This window comes from Streptopelia decaocto (assembly GCF_964273445.1).
Source record: "Streptopelia decaocto genome assembly, chromosome: 3".
Classification (NCBI taxonomy): domain Eukaryota; kingdom Metazoa; phylum Chordata; class Aves; order Columbiformes; family Columbidae; genus Streptopelia; species Streptopelia decaocto.
Window position 1 is genome coordinate 35,523,553 of NC_138656.1, and position 15,552 is coordinate 35,539,104.

The 15,552-nt window shown below is 40.4% G+C and overlaps 2 long non-coding RNA genes across 2 annotated transcripts in view; both read left to right on the forward strand.

The window, feature by feature from the left end:
* The window catches only part of LOC309437503, an 18,930-nt gene extending 9,951 nt beyond the window's left edge, over window positions 1–8,979 (forward strand). Inside the window, exons 3-4 of the long non-coding RNA XR_014183567.1 lie at window positions 3,729–3,842; window positions 8,910–8,979. This is a non-coding gene — a long non-coding RNA (uncharacterized lncRNA). The remainder of the gene's footprint in view (window positions 1–3,728; window positions 3,843–8,909) is intronic.
* Window positions 8,980–9,193: 214 nt separating this feature from the next.
* LOC309437502 lies at window positions 9,194–15,220 on the forward strand. Its single transcript, XR_014183566.1, has 3 exons — window positions 9,194–9,301; window positions 9,859–10,020; window positions 13,155–15,220. It is a non-coding gene; the product is annotated as an uncharacterized lncRNA (long non-coding RNA).
* Window positions 15,221–15,552: the final 332 nt, after the last annotated feature.

The window sequence follows — 15,552 nt, forward strand, 5'->3', positions numbered from 1 at the left end:
CTCTCAGCATTTCCAATGCTTTGGAGAAGGGAGGGAGATATCAGCTGGGAGTAGGCAGAGGAAGGCATTCAATTTCTGCATCTCAGTGTTTTCTTATTTACCTTAGTTTGGCCTGGCTTACTATTGTGTAGTGTTTGTTTTAAAAGTGACTCAGAATTTATGGAGCCTTTCAAGAGGGTGTCCCACAACCTGTGATTCATGACATCCTGCAGAAATGGCATGCTTGTTAATAATACCCTCTCTGTATGGAACTGCATTTCTGAGCTGTGAAACATCACAAGTGCGGACAAAGCCTTCTGACTTAATTCTGTCAAAAATCTATTTTGTGATCACAGCCTTTCAGAGTATAGGTCTACTCCCTCTGAAAAGCTTCCAGAGTGTTTGGCAGCAGCCCATCCCTCCCCACACACTGACCCACAAGAAACAAGGGCATCATATTTAAAAAGCTTAAATGTTTCAATGCTACATTATCTGAAAAACTGGTGGATTTTTAAAATACAAACTTCCAAATTAAAGATTTAGTCTGTAAAGCCAACCACCATGCCCAGCACTGCCTGCTGTGGAGCAGTCCCAGGGGTTTTGCTTGGGAGAGGTTGTCTTACGGCCCACTTGAGTTTAAAGGCAAGTTTGGTGACTTCAGGTAGCTCTCTGCCTGGCAATGTGCCTAACAAGATTTACAACTTTGTAGCATGTTGACTAGCACGTCATATATATCTAATATATATCTATACGTATATATCTAATTTTAAACTACACTGTTATAAATAACCCCCCATAATATTAACAGATTAACATTATTAACACCTAGTGAAATTAATTTTGAAATATGCAGTCTTTTAAAACTGAAATGGAAATAAAAAATGTAGGAAGGAAAGTGCTATTAAAAGCAAGCTACCATAATGATGCAGCATGCACACAGGTGGGCTTTATGGTTCACTGTTAGTTCCCATGGAACTTGCCGGTACTGTGCGGCTGACATTTGGCCAGATGTACCCGTAACAGAAAGTCCTGCCTGGCCTTCAAACTGACTCATGAGGACACGGTGCCAATGACATTATTATGCATGCCTTACAATTTGGGGGATTCCTTTTCTGCAAGGTAAGACAGTTTTACTCTCCTCAGAAGGCATTACCTGAAAGGGAAATATTGACAATAAATACTGATCTGAATTGAATTACCTTATAGCTAAATAATAATTTTTGTGGGTGGGGACCTTACAGGCAACACTAGAGAAGGACCAAGAAGCACAGAACTTCTACATTCCAGCACTTCTCATTTTGGAGTAGTATTTCCATTTTCTGTAAATAGCTGGAGCTTCAGCTGAGCTGTACAGGATATTGTAAACTGAAACACTTCCTAAAAAACACAATGCCTGCACAGGTGCAGTGAGCAAGCAGAATGATAGCAAGAGTTATTCTGTGACGCTCATCCTCACAAATGTATGTGTCTCTTGATCCCTGTGGCCATAAGAAACCTTTCAGCCACCTTTGCTCTTAGCACTGAATACTCCAAAGTGCAAAGAATGTTTTCAAACAGGATGACAAGGCTACATCCTGCAGAGATTTGAAAGGAATTGATTGCAGAGAGCAGGCAATAGCCCATAATATCCTTCCTGTTCAGTTGGCCCTCCTATCGCTGCCGATCTCAATATGGGGAAGTCCCAAATAAATAGGAGCTTTAAACTTCCCCTGTTGTGCCGCATTGCTATTTGGCATCTAAACCCCTATTATTTGCTATCCAATGGGGAGACAAATGGATCATCGATTAGCTCATGGTAGGTTTCAATTGAGGAATGTGAGTACGTGAAATTGCAGCACCATTAGATCACCCTGGGCTGACAGCTGCTTCAAACGAGCCTCACCCTCTTGTTTTCCAAGGATCTTCCCCACTCCCTGTGGAACACAGGTATCCCTGTTCCCCGGTAGATGCAGCTGGCTCATCCAGGCTGGCTCCAGGCTGAGGACAGATGTCTGCAATGAGGACCCTGGCCTCCTCGCAGCTCTGCCAAGGTCTTGCCTGGAGCACATGGCAGCTCTCTGCTCAGTTTCGATGTTGTTTCCCACAGAACCCGAGGCAAGGAGGAGGCAGCGTGGGGCTGACTTCCCTTCCCTCCAGCAAGCAGCTGGGAAGTGGCTGGGCTGCCCGCACCCAGGGGACAGGAAGCTCTTCTGGATCCACCAGTTTAAGACAGGCCTCGGGCTGGTTCTACAGTGATAGTTTGGTTTGACCACGGGAGTCACCCCTCTCTAGGTTCAAAACACGTGAGCCACACCTCATCCTTATTTGCGTCTCACATCCAAGGTCTTCTCACGGCATCCATATGGTGCTTCTTGACCTTCCAGCGGTAGTGACCCTCTAGGCATCAGCCTTTCTCTTCTTCCATGGTTGTTACCTGTAATTAGGGGCAGATTTCGAGAGAGGAATGGTGGGAAGGCAGGAACCAGGCATTGCCCACTTGCTACCTGAGGACTCCTTGCACTGAGGGTGTGCAGCCCTGGGGGGTTTCGAGCAGGTTAGGACTCCCCCTTGGGTGCCGGTCTCCTTCTTGCCATGGGGTAAGGATCTGCCAGGAGAAAAACGAAGGATTTACTTTGGACATGGTGGTTGGGTTCAGCAAGGCTCTGCTGTGGGCATCTGGAAAGAAAAGCGGGGGCTGGATTAAATCTGTGGCTGACTGCACCGATTTATGTGTTTTCTCTCAACTCTCTCTGCAGTTACCCAATAATTGTGTAACTTTTACCAGGGCTGTTTGTTCTTCCTCACAGTTCATCCGTATCCTATGTTTTCACCATGTTTGCTTTTCCAAGTTTTGAAGAATGAAGAGACAATTTCACATGGTTTTGTAATACAACAGACTCCAATAGTAAGAAAAAAGGGGTATGCTGACAGGCCAAATTCTGATAAAATGGTGATCTTTTAAGGAGCTGATTCTGCTCTCATTAAGCACAGGGTAAATAAGAAGGAAACTCCACAGTTATCAGGGAAGCTGTAATGTGAAAACATCAGTGATAATAGCTGGATCTTAGATATTTATAAGAAGAGATGTAGTGTTCATGTCTGTCTTGTGTTTGTTGATAGTTTAGTTTGAAGAAGAAGGTGCAAATGAAAAGCTTAGCCTGACAGTGATTACTTAATGCCTATTTTATTTTCCAAAAACATATATGTCTAGATTTTCTTCTACCTCATATTTGGAGAATTTAATAAATTCATTTATAAAAGAGGAAATAAGAGTCTGCACTAAGTAGATAACATAGTACTTTTTGTTTAAAAGCAAGTCCTTAGTATAACAGAGTAAGCTAACTGACATGAAAATAATCTTTTAAGTGAATGTTCTTTTATAGCCTTATCTATAAAATGTCCTGAATGTCCATGTACATCAGAGAAAGTAATTAATTATTTTTAGCAATGGCCCAGTGGTTCTAGATAAAAGGCTTAAAACTGGACTTCGAAGGTATCATAGTTTTCATTAATGGGAGGGATGACCTGGATGAGAGCTGATGAGTCACTGCAGGAGCCTCCTGGAATGTTGCTCCAGTTGCGTATCGGGATCCACAGGTGCACATTTCTTGGCCTGGATATTCAAAATTAATAGGGAGGCATTGAACATTCAGCAAATTCTTACTTGATGGAGAATGTTTTTTCTGAAGGAGAAGGGCACGGTAGCCAAACTCCCAGTACTAAGAGTTGTCTTGAATGTTTTCCTACATCTTTTTGCCATTTACCTCTAGCCTACAGCGCAAGAGAAAGTGAACATCCTGAGACTGGCAGCCAGCCAAAAGCTGAGAGACTTCTCACCTACAAGAGTTTCTTGTGGAGCAGAGGGGAGAGCACATGCAAGAGCTGTGAGTTGTTACTCAGTTTGTAATCTAGAAAAGTTCAGAGTAAGATCCCCTGTGTTCTGCAAAGGACTCTGCCTACAAAATCCAGTTTACTCTACTGGCAACATATTGCACTTGTACTAGTCAAAAGTATTGAAAATTGTGTCTCCTTTTAAGCACCATGCATTTAAAAAATATTTTGTATTTTTTATCACGTATCTTGTAAGGTGATTAGTTTTCGTTTCAAACAATTACTGAGGGAACTTCTTAGCATGTCTTATCTTGTTCCTCCTAAGCTTTCCTTTAATCCTAAACAAGAAAAATTATAGTTATGTATCTGTAATAAGACTTTTCTGACCGAAGCAACAGGAAAAGTTGATTGTAATAATGGAAAATTATGCAAGTAATCTGAATTGAGTTTGATCCAGCTCTAATCATTAATATATGATATAATGCAGACTTTTGATTACATGGTTTGATTAGTCAGTAGGAAGACATGCTTCTGCAGAAGGACTTTAAAAATTTGTATTTACATACTTTCCAACAGCAATAGCATGCAGTAACAGCTGTGAATGATACATCAAAACTGCCATTCCTGGCACGTCCCCTGGTTTGTTGTTTGCTTTTTAGTTCCCAACATGTGCCCTGATCCTGCCTGGAAATCTTGTCTGGGCAAATTTTGATCACTTTCTATATTTGTGTGGGATTTTCAGCCTTCCTAGAGACCAGTTCTTGGCAAAAGGTCAGATGCTGCTTTGCTTTTGCCCTGTACTGACATGTGAGCTGACAGTTTTGGACCTGGCTTATGTAGAGGGGTCCTAGACAAGCAAAGAACGTGGACACGCTGTATGGATATACACCTCACTGGCACAATGCCTCACGCTCTGGCAAGCATAGAATAAACTCCACACGCCTAATACAGCCACCTTGGACCCGTACAATCAGTTTGACACCTAGAGCAAGAATCAGCTTTGCTGACTGGGCTGGTATTGCAGAATTACACTGCGGAGGGGCAGTAGGTAGGGCTGTGAAATCCTAGAGGTGTGTATGGCAGTGCCACACAGAGAGAAAGCATCCGCAGCAGAGTTCAGCTGGTCCTATCCTCAATTGCATGATAATAGTTATTTAATCAGCTTTAATTCAGTACTTTCAGTTAATTAGTCCTGACTTTTTTGAGGCCTTTCTCAAAGACAAGCTCTCAGTGGAGATAGTCTCATTTCTCGCTTGGCTCAGCTCCACGTTTGTTTCAGGACTACCATAGATTTTAGACACTGCTGCTTCTTGTGACTTAATATATTTGTGAATACACACTAGACATTTAATTATATTTGGGATTGCAAAGAACTCACGATGATCTCCTGTGACAAGATCATTCATTCTGCAGCCCACCGAGCACATGAATATATGACCCTCTGAAGTGTAGCTGAAACACTGACATATAGTTCCTTTTTCAATTGACTCGTTTTTAACTGGAATTTCGAATAATCAGACATCGTATTTTTTTTAGATTTATGCAATTATATAAGCACTACTAAGACTACAAATAAAGCCTTAGATCATCATGAAACAGCAATAACAGTCCAAGAAAAACTTCAAGTTACCAGAAGAATGTTCACTTATGGAAAGAAAGATAAATATTTCTAAGACTCACATAATAATTTTAGTCGTATCTGAAAGAATTTTTTTTCCAGTTTATCTTTTACCTTTGGTAATTAGAAATCATGATTCTTGCCCTGAGGAACTCCAGTTTTCATTTAGTTTTAATTTCAGTGCATGAATGGAATGCAGACCTTTATGCAAAATGCACATGCTGCCCTGTGGCTTTCTCATGGCTGAAGATGTGCTTGTCTGGTGCTTGCTGAGCTAGACTTGAGAAAAAAAAAGCCCTGCAATTTGGGTTGAGCAATGTCCTTTGCTCATGGATGTATGGGATATATTTTATATAGATAAGGCTGCTGGTGTCATTTCTATAGATGTGAGCTTGTCAGATAGATGTTTACCTTTTAATCATGATTGTGTTTGTGCTCATTACATAGTTTTGCTTCATCAACTCTTTCATGCTGAATTTTCAGTAAAGAAAGGATTCTGTATCCATTCTTTTCCAGAAAAAATATAATACAGGAACAAAAATAAGCATTAAAAGAGGAGAATTATCTTTTGCCAAGATTGTAAGTAATTCCTAAGGAATTTAGTCAGCTTGTTTGACTAAAATATTTTATTTAAAATAATAGCTACATTTATAACACACCAGCTCCCTTCCCAACTAAGCTACTTTGCAATTTGTAAGAGCAGTCAGAATGACAGATAGATCATATCAATTAAATTTTTTTCAGGACCTGTTTTATCATGCAGCTAATTTCATGCAATTGCAAAAGTCAGGCATCCAAAAATAACATGATAGTTTCCCCCCAAATCATAAGATTTTAAGTAATAAAAATGTTGATGCTGGTTTTATTCCTTGATATTAGATACACTCTGTGTGACCTTCTACCTAGTCTGCGTCATACCTTGCGCTAAAAACAGCACATGGTATTGTATTTCACTCTCCTTAAAAGCCCACCGTGTCCCTGGACATTCAGCAGATCTCTCTGATATATCATCAGTTTCTGTGCAGGTTTACTCAAATCAAAAGTATTTCTAAGTAAGAATCATTCCACATGTGCATTAAATTAATCAGTGCAACTTTTCTCAGGAATATGGTGTCTATTTACACAATAGTAGCAATAGCTACTATGAAGATTTAATGCTGTTTAAATATAAGCTAGGTACTGTATTTTTTCACTTAGCCTTGCCACTCCCAACATTTTGCAAAACGGGAGTCAAGCCTTGAGGTCAGCCTACAAATCACAATATTAAAGCAGAAATAAAAGTTGCACCCTTTTTTTTTTATCTTGTCCTTTTTTGCGTCTTTATAACTTATTTAATAGTACCATGCGTTCATGTTTTTTGCAGCACAGAATTCCAGGATCTAGGTTTTACATGAAACACAGTAAATATCATAGGACTTCAAGTGAGAGGCTATATTGGCAGCTGGACTGCAGTTGTAACATCATTCAAAATTTTCCAGCTTTCTTCCCCTGCCAGCTTTACATAAGGGCATTTAAAGTGATATGGAGGAAAGATATAGTAGTCTGGCTACAAAGGGCTTGAGAAACTGTCACAAAATCAGTGTCTAGTTTGCAAAAATAAGTTTGTCATTTTAAGTATAGATCCTGCATTTTTGCATGTACTTAAAAGCATAGTGAGGAAATCTGTGTAAGGAATGAATAGTTAACTGGAAAAAAAAAAAAAAAAGAAGGATTAAAGAGCAAAACAATCCATCTTAAATTTCCAGCTTCTTGTATCTACACCATGCTAAGCGAGAAAATAGGCAGAGGGGTAAGCTAGGATTTCTAATACTGTATATAGTTCAGAAACACAAATGTTTGCAGTGCCTTTATGTTGTATACAAACACTGGTAAACCACCCAATTTTGAAAAATACAATAACTCAAGAGCAGATGTGAAAACTACAGCACAGTCTGCTACTTTTCAGTAAACTCTATACTTGAAACACAATCAACATGGAATACAAGTGGTACATTATCACAGTCTCCACATTTCAGGCATATTTAGTGTGAATTATGAACAAATACATGAGGAAACAACTGGCTACATTATTCAGTGCCACTTTCAGCATTAGCAACAACTGCAACGTGTCCCCCATCTCATACTGACCCCTGAAAAATGTTCTGTACTTCCTAATTCAGTGAAGGGGTTCCAATAATAAACTAATCATGTCTTCCACCTGAAGCTGCTTAATACTGGCTCTCAGTAGGATCAATGGGCTTTCAAAGAGTCCCGTGATAATTGCAGCTGAGCTATTTTCCGTGTTTAAACCATATCTTTTCAGTTCTACTTGGACAAATGTTTTACATTGCTGCTGCTGTCTTTCCTCCTCTGTCCACCACAGATTCATGTCCGCACTTCTGGGGGCGGAGGGGCTTCTCTTATGCCAATATAATTGTTTTTCAGCCAGATCCATTCTTCAGCTCACCTTGTGGCTGCCCAAGTATGTGTATTGTACCAAGTAGGGGAAAAATCAGGGCGAGGGCATTAGGAGCTCTGGCCGGGGCAAGATCACTTCCTCCAGCGACATCCTAGTGGATGAAAGTGTTTGTCAACACTTGGACATCAATATGTTTAATGAGACATAATAGAGCATAAAAGTACAAAACAATCTGTTATCAGATCTACTGTTCATTGAGAAGTCCTACATGGTGACGTGGTGGTTGACTGCTATGGATTTTGAGAAGACTCTGTGCTGGCACTGGTACGCTCACATCACCCACCATGCCACAGCCATTCCTACAGATCCGAAATTGCAAGCCCATGAATAGCTCAGGTACCCCCAAAACCCCATTCCTCAGCTGAGCCGCACTGAATCTACCCAGACCAAGAGTCAGGGCCCCAGATGTGCACCTGACCTCAGCCTCAGCGTTTTAGCCTGGCCTACAGATGGAGTGGGAGGAAGCAGATCATAAAATTGTAATGGGAAAGGCTTTTTTAATTTCTGAGGATTGAAACCGCAGTCACATTCTTGTTGGTAGACAAAACTATGTCCACTAGAGGGCTCTTCTAATTTTGTCTAATAAAATCAAAATGAAAATTTTATTAAAACATTAAAATCAAATTACATAGTTATGTGAACTGTTAGAAACTGAAGGCTAAGTCATATCCTACTGAAAAGGTAAGTACTGATAATAATACTGAGCAATTTTTTAAGCAAAAGCACACCTATTATCAACCAATTATCTACTTATTATCAATGATCCACTAATTTATCCTCTCTGACACAGCAGTGACTTCCATTTTATGCATGGAGTAATTTAGATGGACCAGATTTACCTGACACCAGATTCTGATTCAATGATGTGGTGAAGGTCAGACTTCAAAGTTCTAAGCATGTTGTCTTCCCACTGGCAATTAATAATTTGATAAATTTATATAACTGAGTAAATGTGAACAAAGGTTTTCAGTAGCCAATCTGCATTATAAAGGATAATTTTAAATTAATTAACTACTGACTGAATTTTATCTATCTGACCCCGAGGTCTGTAGCCTTTCTCAGGGAGATTTTCTCAGATTTTCTCAGAGTTTACATGGCTGCTTTTACCAAGACAAGGTGAAGATAAACTGCCTTGTTTCAAGTACATGTTTACTCCCCCCTTGCCACAGTCACCACTCCGGGGAACTGCTGCTCAGTTTGTTCACCATTCCATACATCTACATACAGCTGCAGCTGAACTAAGTACAGAGAAATGCTGAAGCTTAAGCCATTACAACTTGACCCCAGTAAGAACAATTATTTCAGTCCTTCTACTGTTCACTTTCCAGGTTGTGGATGATACCTCAGAGATGAAGCGTGATCGAAGCATTTCTCCGCAGAACACCAAGCTGGGCCCGAGAGGTGCCTCCGTTTCAGAGCCTGTGGCAGGGGCTCAGGTAAGGACACGCAGGGGAACAGGTTCACATGGAAACAGCGAGTGTGAAGCTGCTCTCCCTCCCCTCTCAGCTCTGACTGCTCAGTGCTTTTCATCATGTTTGGCCCTTGCAAGGCAGGAACCTCTGACTTAATCACTCAGCAGCTTTATTTGACCACAGTCAGCCTCTCTCTTTAGGAAACATGATTACTGGGGCCTAAATGTTTCCTAGAGTCTTTCATCTTTCCTCTATCTAATTAATGCTAATTTCCTTGATGGTGCTCCTAAAGTACAGTTGGAGCCTGGATGCAGATTACAGAGCACTTTACAGTATCAGCATTAAATCAGACAGAGATTGTGAGGCACATATAATATGCATTTCCTGAGGCTTGTGAAGGGTGGGATTTTATCTTGCAGTGCATTAGTGCCCCTGAGATTGTGTAACACTATAAGTCACTCAGTTATCATGACACTTGGTTGCCTGGAAATCCTCTTCCTTTACTCCATATGCCTCTTTCATTTTTGTAGACAAATCAGTTTGACACATGTTAACCTGGAACTATAACTTTTGCCTTTCAGACAGTTTTCAAGAGTGATTTTTCTCAAGAAGTAAAACACGTAATAAACATGCTGAGAGAAATGAAGAGAGGCTAAAATCATCTTCAGGAGGATCACGCTCCTATTTTTGAACTCAAATGCATACCTGACACATAACAGAAGAATGCACATTAAAACTAAAAGGTACACTCAGCTTGCACTGTTATGAGTATGATACCACTGAATCCATGAAAAGAAAATTGTCTTCCATTTTAGACATGCTTGCCTCCAGTAAGAAAGTTATATGGGTTATTTTTCAATGTAATGTTAGACCACTTGGCTATACGACCTATGCCAAATCATGCAGTGAGCATCATTCCACGTATTACTGAGAAGTCATTCATATGGTGATATACGACCGCTTGCACAAGCACGTTTCAAGGTACATTTGTGGACGTACATGCAGAAGTGCAGGTGAATTTGGAGATCAAGTTCTAAAGACGTGTCCTAAATGCTCTAAAATACAAACCTATCCGGGTTTATAACTCCAATAGCCACTGTGCTCCATTGTCTGGTCCCTTCCAGTGGTGGAAAGCAGATATGAAATGTGACACTTTTGGCTCGGTAGTATTTTGTCATCACTTCCTACTGATTCCTACCCAGGGATCTGAGCAGCCCAGGGAATTACCACAGATTTTGTCTCTGCTGTTCTGAACAGTATCTCTCTGATGGCAATACATGCAACCCAGTACAGTTTATAACTTAATTCAGATTGCTGTCACAACTCTCAGTTACAGTATTGGGTCAGTTTCTCTGTCAAAGATCAGAAAAACTCCCAGTAGATCTTCCTAGTTAAAGTACACTATCTTCTAAAATCCATTCAAGGAAGGAAAACTCAAGCAAATATATACTTGTGTCCTTAGTAATACCAAACTTTCCCATGTTTTTACCTGAGTTTTTATAGAAATTATAAAATGATAACATGATCAGAGCACATATATATAAATTTTTAAAAAAGGATATATTGAGCTTTCTCCAGAGACATTTTTCCAAGCCACCATATATGAAAATCAGTTCGTTTTTTTCAATAACAGCTTAGCTTCAGTGACTACAGTGACCCAAACCCAAGTTATTTTCATTGTAAATTATGATACCCACATTTTACAAAACCTTTGTATTATTTAGTTTAAAATCCTCCTCCCTTTTAATGAAATACAGTAGCTGGCGCTTCTACTGAAAAAATCATTAAATATTTCCATATTGGCTTCCAGCTTGTCTGGTGTTTTTGCCTGGCAGAATACAGTGCATCTTTGTGTGTTATTAATGGGCTGAGCTTCTGGACAAGACCATGCTTTTTGCCACTGCAGAATTTTCTTACAAATTATGCACTATAAAATGGATAGAAACAGAAACTTTCGTAGATCCAGAAGGGATTCTTTTTCACAGAATAAGTCACCTTCATTAGACAAAAGTCATTGAAGGGAAGGGATTTCTTCCCTTCAAAGCATTTTTTTTCTTTTTTTTTCAAAAAATCCTAGGCATTTTAGCTGTTGCAAAACTGGAGGAATGTGGGAGGCTGTTAGCCTGCAGGTCTGGTCTTTGGCCTGTACGAGTCCTCCCCTCCTTTTGACTCTAAGATGAAGGATAACGGTATGAACGCTGCAGATGCAGAACTACAAAGAAGGGCTGCCAGATGTGGGTGGTGCAGACAAATCACTGTCAAGCATTAGAGGAGCCTTTCCAGGGGGATTGCGGGCTCTGGGCCAGGAAATGTGCCATTCCCAACAGCACTAGGAACCATGTGCAATGCTGCCACATCCCCCAGGCACTTCGGAGGTATCTTGAGACCTTAAGGCTGAGTGCTGAAATACAGCACTTCAATATTAGGTACTCTCGCTGCCCTGGCACCCAGCAGTACTCCAGCAGAGCAGTGCAAATGTGTGTCTGAGGCTCAACTAAGACCCTTCTGTACTTCACGGCAGGCTCAGCACAGGTGGTGGAGCAGGAGAGAAGCTGTGTGCGGCCCTGCACCCAGCAGACGGGAGCTGGTGGAGCTGGTTTTTCTCATCTGGAGGAGTTAAACAGAAGGTTTCCTTGGCTGTGCATCTGTCCTTGTAATCCTCACTCCTGTGTCTTCTGAAATGAGGGCAATACACAAAACTGTCTAGGAACTGTCAACGCTTGAAGGCCTTTATATGACAAAGACAGTTTTGGAGGAATCTGCCAGATACTGTCACCCCTGGAGCAAAAATAAGCATTTGCATTGGTCTCAGCTGCAATATTTCAGAAATCTGGGTAATGTGTTGAACCACTGGTGAGTTGTGCTATTGAGCCAGTATGCAAGATGTTAGGGAGGTAATGACACACCTTCTCTGTGCTGTCTCCCCCCTGGATGCAGACGGCTCTGACAGACAAACACGGAGGAATTTTCTGAAATTCACTGATCTAAATTTGCCAAATGAGTCCATGCCTTAAATGACAACAGGAAGGTCTCCTGCAGCTGAATATTTTATTGGCAGCATTTCTGGCTTCCCTCATTTCAGAATTATTTGGATTGGGATAAAACAGACCCAGGCAGACAAATTGGTCCCCTGCATCTCTTATTTATGATGTTTCATACAGTAAAAGACAAGGCAAGAGTCACTCGTTTAAACTGCCTCAATCACATTCACCAAATTTATGTATATAACCACCATCAATCTAAATTATTTCAAGTGTGGTCCTTCCCCACCTGTCTATTCGCCCCCATCCAAAACCTACCCTCCTACTTCAGGGCTTCTAGGTTTTGAATGAAGAAAAGCGATGCTCTCTGTAATTTGGCAAAGTGAAGGTCTTCTTCAACTCAGTACAGAATGAAACCTTACAGAGTGTCCGCTGCCTTGACCAGGTCACAAAGGGAAAGTCATACAAAGATGGGAGACCGTGTCCTAGGAGTTTCAGTGTTCATTTAGTGGTAAGGGGTGGGGATCTGACCAACATGGGCTGGTGTTTCCTGCCTGCTCGACAGAATTGAATCTCTCAAAATGATTTTGTGCACAGTGGCTGTCCCGTGCTTAGCAGTCTCATATCCTGGAATGAGACATAAAGAAACGAAAAAGGAAGCAGCAGTGGTTGAGTAAAGAAAGCGACAAAATATGATAATGTGCATTTTTTTTTTAAAGCAAGAAGAGTCTGGAGAAGGTTCTAACATAAGGCCTGCAGTGGAGGGAATAGCATGTCTTTGATGACAAAATTGTTCTCTCCTTTTGCTGAGAGTTCTTCTCTCAATATTGCAAAAAAACAGGATGGTTTTTCATCTACTATAACAAGATTAAAATCCACACTACTTTTTTCTTTAGCTGTATGTGCTCTAATACCAGCAGCCACTTTCTGGGAGCAACAACCAAAACTCGGGAACATGCTGCGTGTTCTTCAGCACCATCTACTGGCACTTTCCTTTTCCACCGCTTGGGCACTGCATCGCCAACAGCCCATGAAGCGATGTTAGGAACAAAGAAAACAAGTAAAATTCTCCAATAGACTGTCCATACATAGTAAACACAAAGACTAGCCTGGCTGAGTTGGTTCTTAAATAGATTTTGATTCTTATGAGAAACATAGTACAAATCAGTAAACTTAGAAGCTGTGCAACCCAGCTAATGGCCATACATGCTCCCTAATAAAAGCATAATGGAGGCCAGGGACAAAAAGACAACTCAGAGCAAAACAAAACTCATGAGGTGATGAAAAGGCAAGGAAGTGGCAAGGAAAAAAGAAATCTACAGGAAATGTAAGAACATATTAACCTGGAAAAGAGCTTTTGGAAGCAGAGACTGTGGATAGTATGTATTTGCTGAGATCTGTGCCTTAACAATGGCATTCCTGAACAGGCTTGGACAGTTATTCTCAAATGTTGCAATACTCCTGTTTAAACAGAAAACTGATTAAGAAGGAAGGATGACTGTGTTTTTAAAGAAGACTTTAGATAAAAAAGCTCTGACCCGTCTGACTAGAGCAGCTCCTTCAGTGGGACAGATCTGGTGCTGGATTTGTTGATAGTCTCTATTGTCTTGGGAAACAATGACATGAAAACAAAAAGGGAAACAAAATTTGGAGCATATCTTGTAGACACTGTAAATAAGCGCAACTCACTGACGTCAAAAGCATTTAATGATTTGCTGCAGTGGAGGAAACTTTCCTTCTGTTTGATGCCTTTTCTGCCAGTGGAGTAAACCCGAATTGAAGCACAGCCATGGAGTCAGCCCTAAAATATATTCAATAAGTTGAACAGTGTTCAGGGCAAATGTTCGATATTCATTTCATTGACAAAAGATGGTGTGCCAAAGGCATTCCAGTTAGCAATGAATGAGCTGCTCCAGGTGTTTCTGAGCATGAAATAAGAACAGAGAAAAAAAGGCATAACAGAATGTGCTACTGACATATTGAGATAAATACTCATTAAGCCTAAGGGTTTGTTGTTGTTGTTGTTGATCTGCAGCTCTGTCCTCACAGATTTGTAACAGTTCAGTGAAGCAGTACAGAGAGAAAAGTATATTCTTCTCGGCATGGAAGTTGATCTCAAAGTCATCTACTCCAATAAAAATCCATTGATAAAAGGCTTCTATACACAACCTTCTATTCACAACCTTTTTTTCTTAAAAACTTTCTGATTAGCATCAATTAATAATAATTATACTTAATTGCAATATCAGAAAAATGTTGACTAAATCAACATTTTTGCACTATCAGTTTGCAGGATCTATTTTGACAGCAACACCTTCTGAAAGATGTTTTAGGCAAAATCTCATTTAGCATCAGTGCTTGCATATGCTAATGTTGCAAACATAAATGCCTGCAGTTGCTCAAGACAGGATGACTCAGTTATTAGCTGTGTCTAGGGACTCCAGCAAGCTGTAGCTCCTGATGACATCTATAGAGTTGTGAGTTTTGTAAACCTTTTTGGAAGATGTTATTTCCAAAGGAAATACAAGGACCTGAGATGCCTTCCAATGTTAATGACTCCAGCTCTGATAGAAATGGCCATATGTGTGAGCAGTCATCTGATAAAGGAAAAGTCAGTGGATGAACAGAGGAGGGATAAAGCAAGACTGATGACAACAGAGGTTAAGCAGACAAAGGCTTGAAATTACAAATGTCTGTAACTTTCTCTGAAAAGGCAACTATCAAAGAAAGGGCAAAGGCAGATTCAGAAAAAGTAAGAATGATAGAAAAATTACCCCCAAGAGTTTTTCTGGAATTGATGCAGATCAAGCTGTTTATATACTTCTTTAAAAATACTAAAAGAAAACACTGGAGTATGCTTTTGGGGATATAAAACACCAACAGGCTCCTCCATTGCGGTGTGATTTTAGGATGTTTCCAAATTTAGTCATTTTAGCAACTATGAGCTCAGAAAGTTGCTACTGTACTTAAGATCAGAAGTTGGCAACACATTATTCCATATGGCTTTTAGACAGATCCAGGGTGCCCGGATAGAGCTGAAGAGCGTTTGGTGAACATATGCGTGAGTGAGTTGCTTGTAGATTTTTGCAAGACATTGATAGCATCACATTTCTGGCAAAACACAAACTACTTGTTCCCATTTATAGGAAACAAAAGCCTCAACAAGTGTTTGTCTTGGATGACGGAGAGTAGAATGTGCACCAAAGAATTTCCTAGTCATATCTATGGCTGAGGTAGGACAAATCCTACAGCTTAGGCATAGAAACATGAAACAATGAAACCCCACAGCTGGAG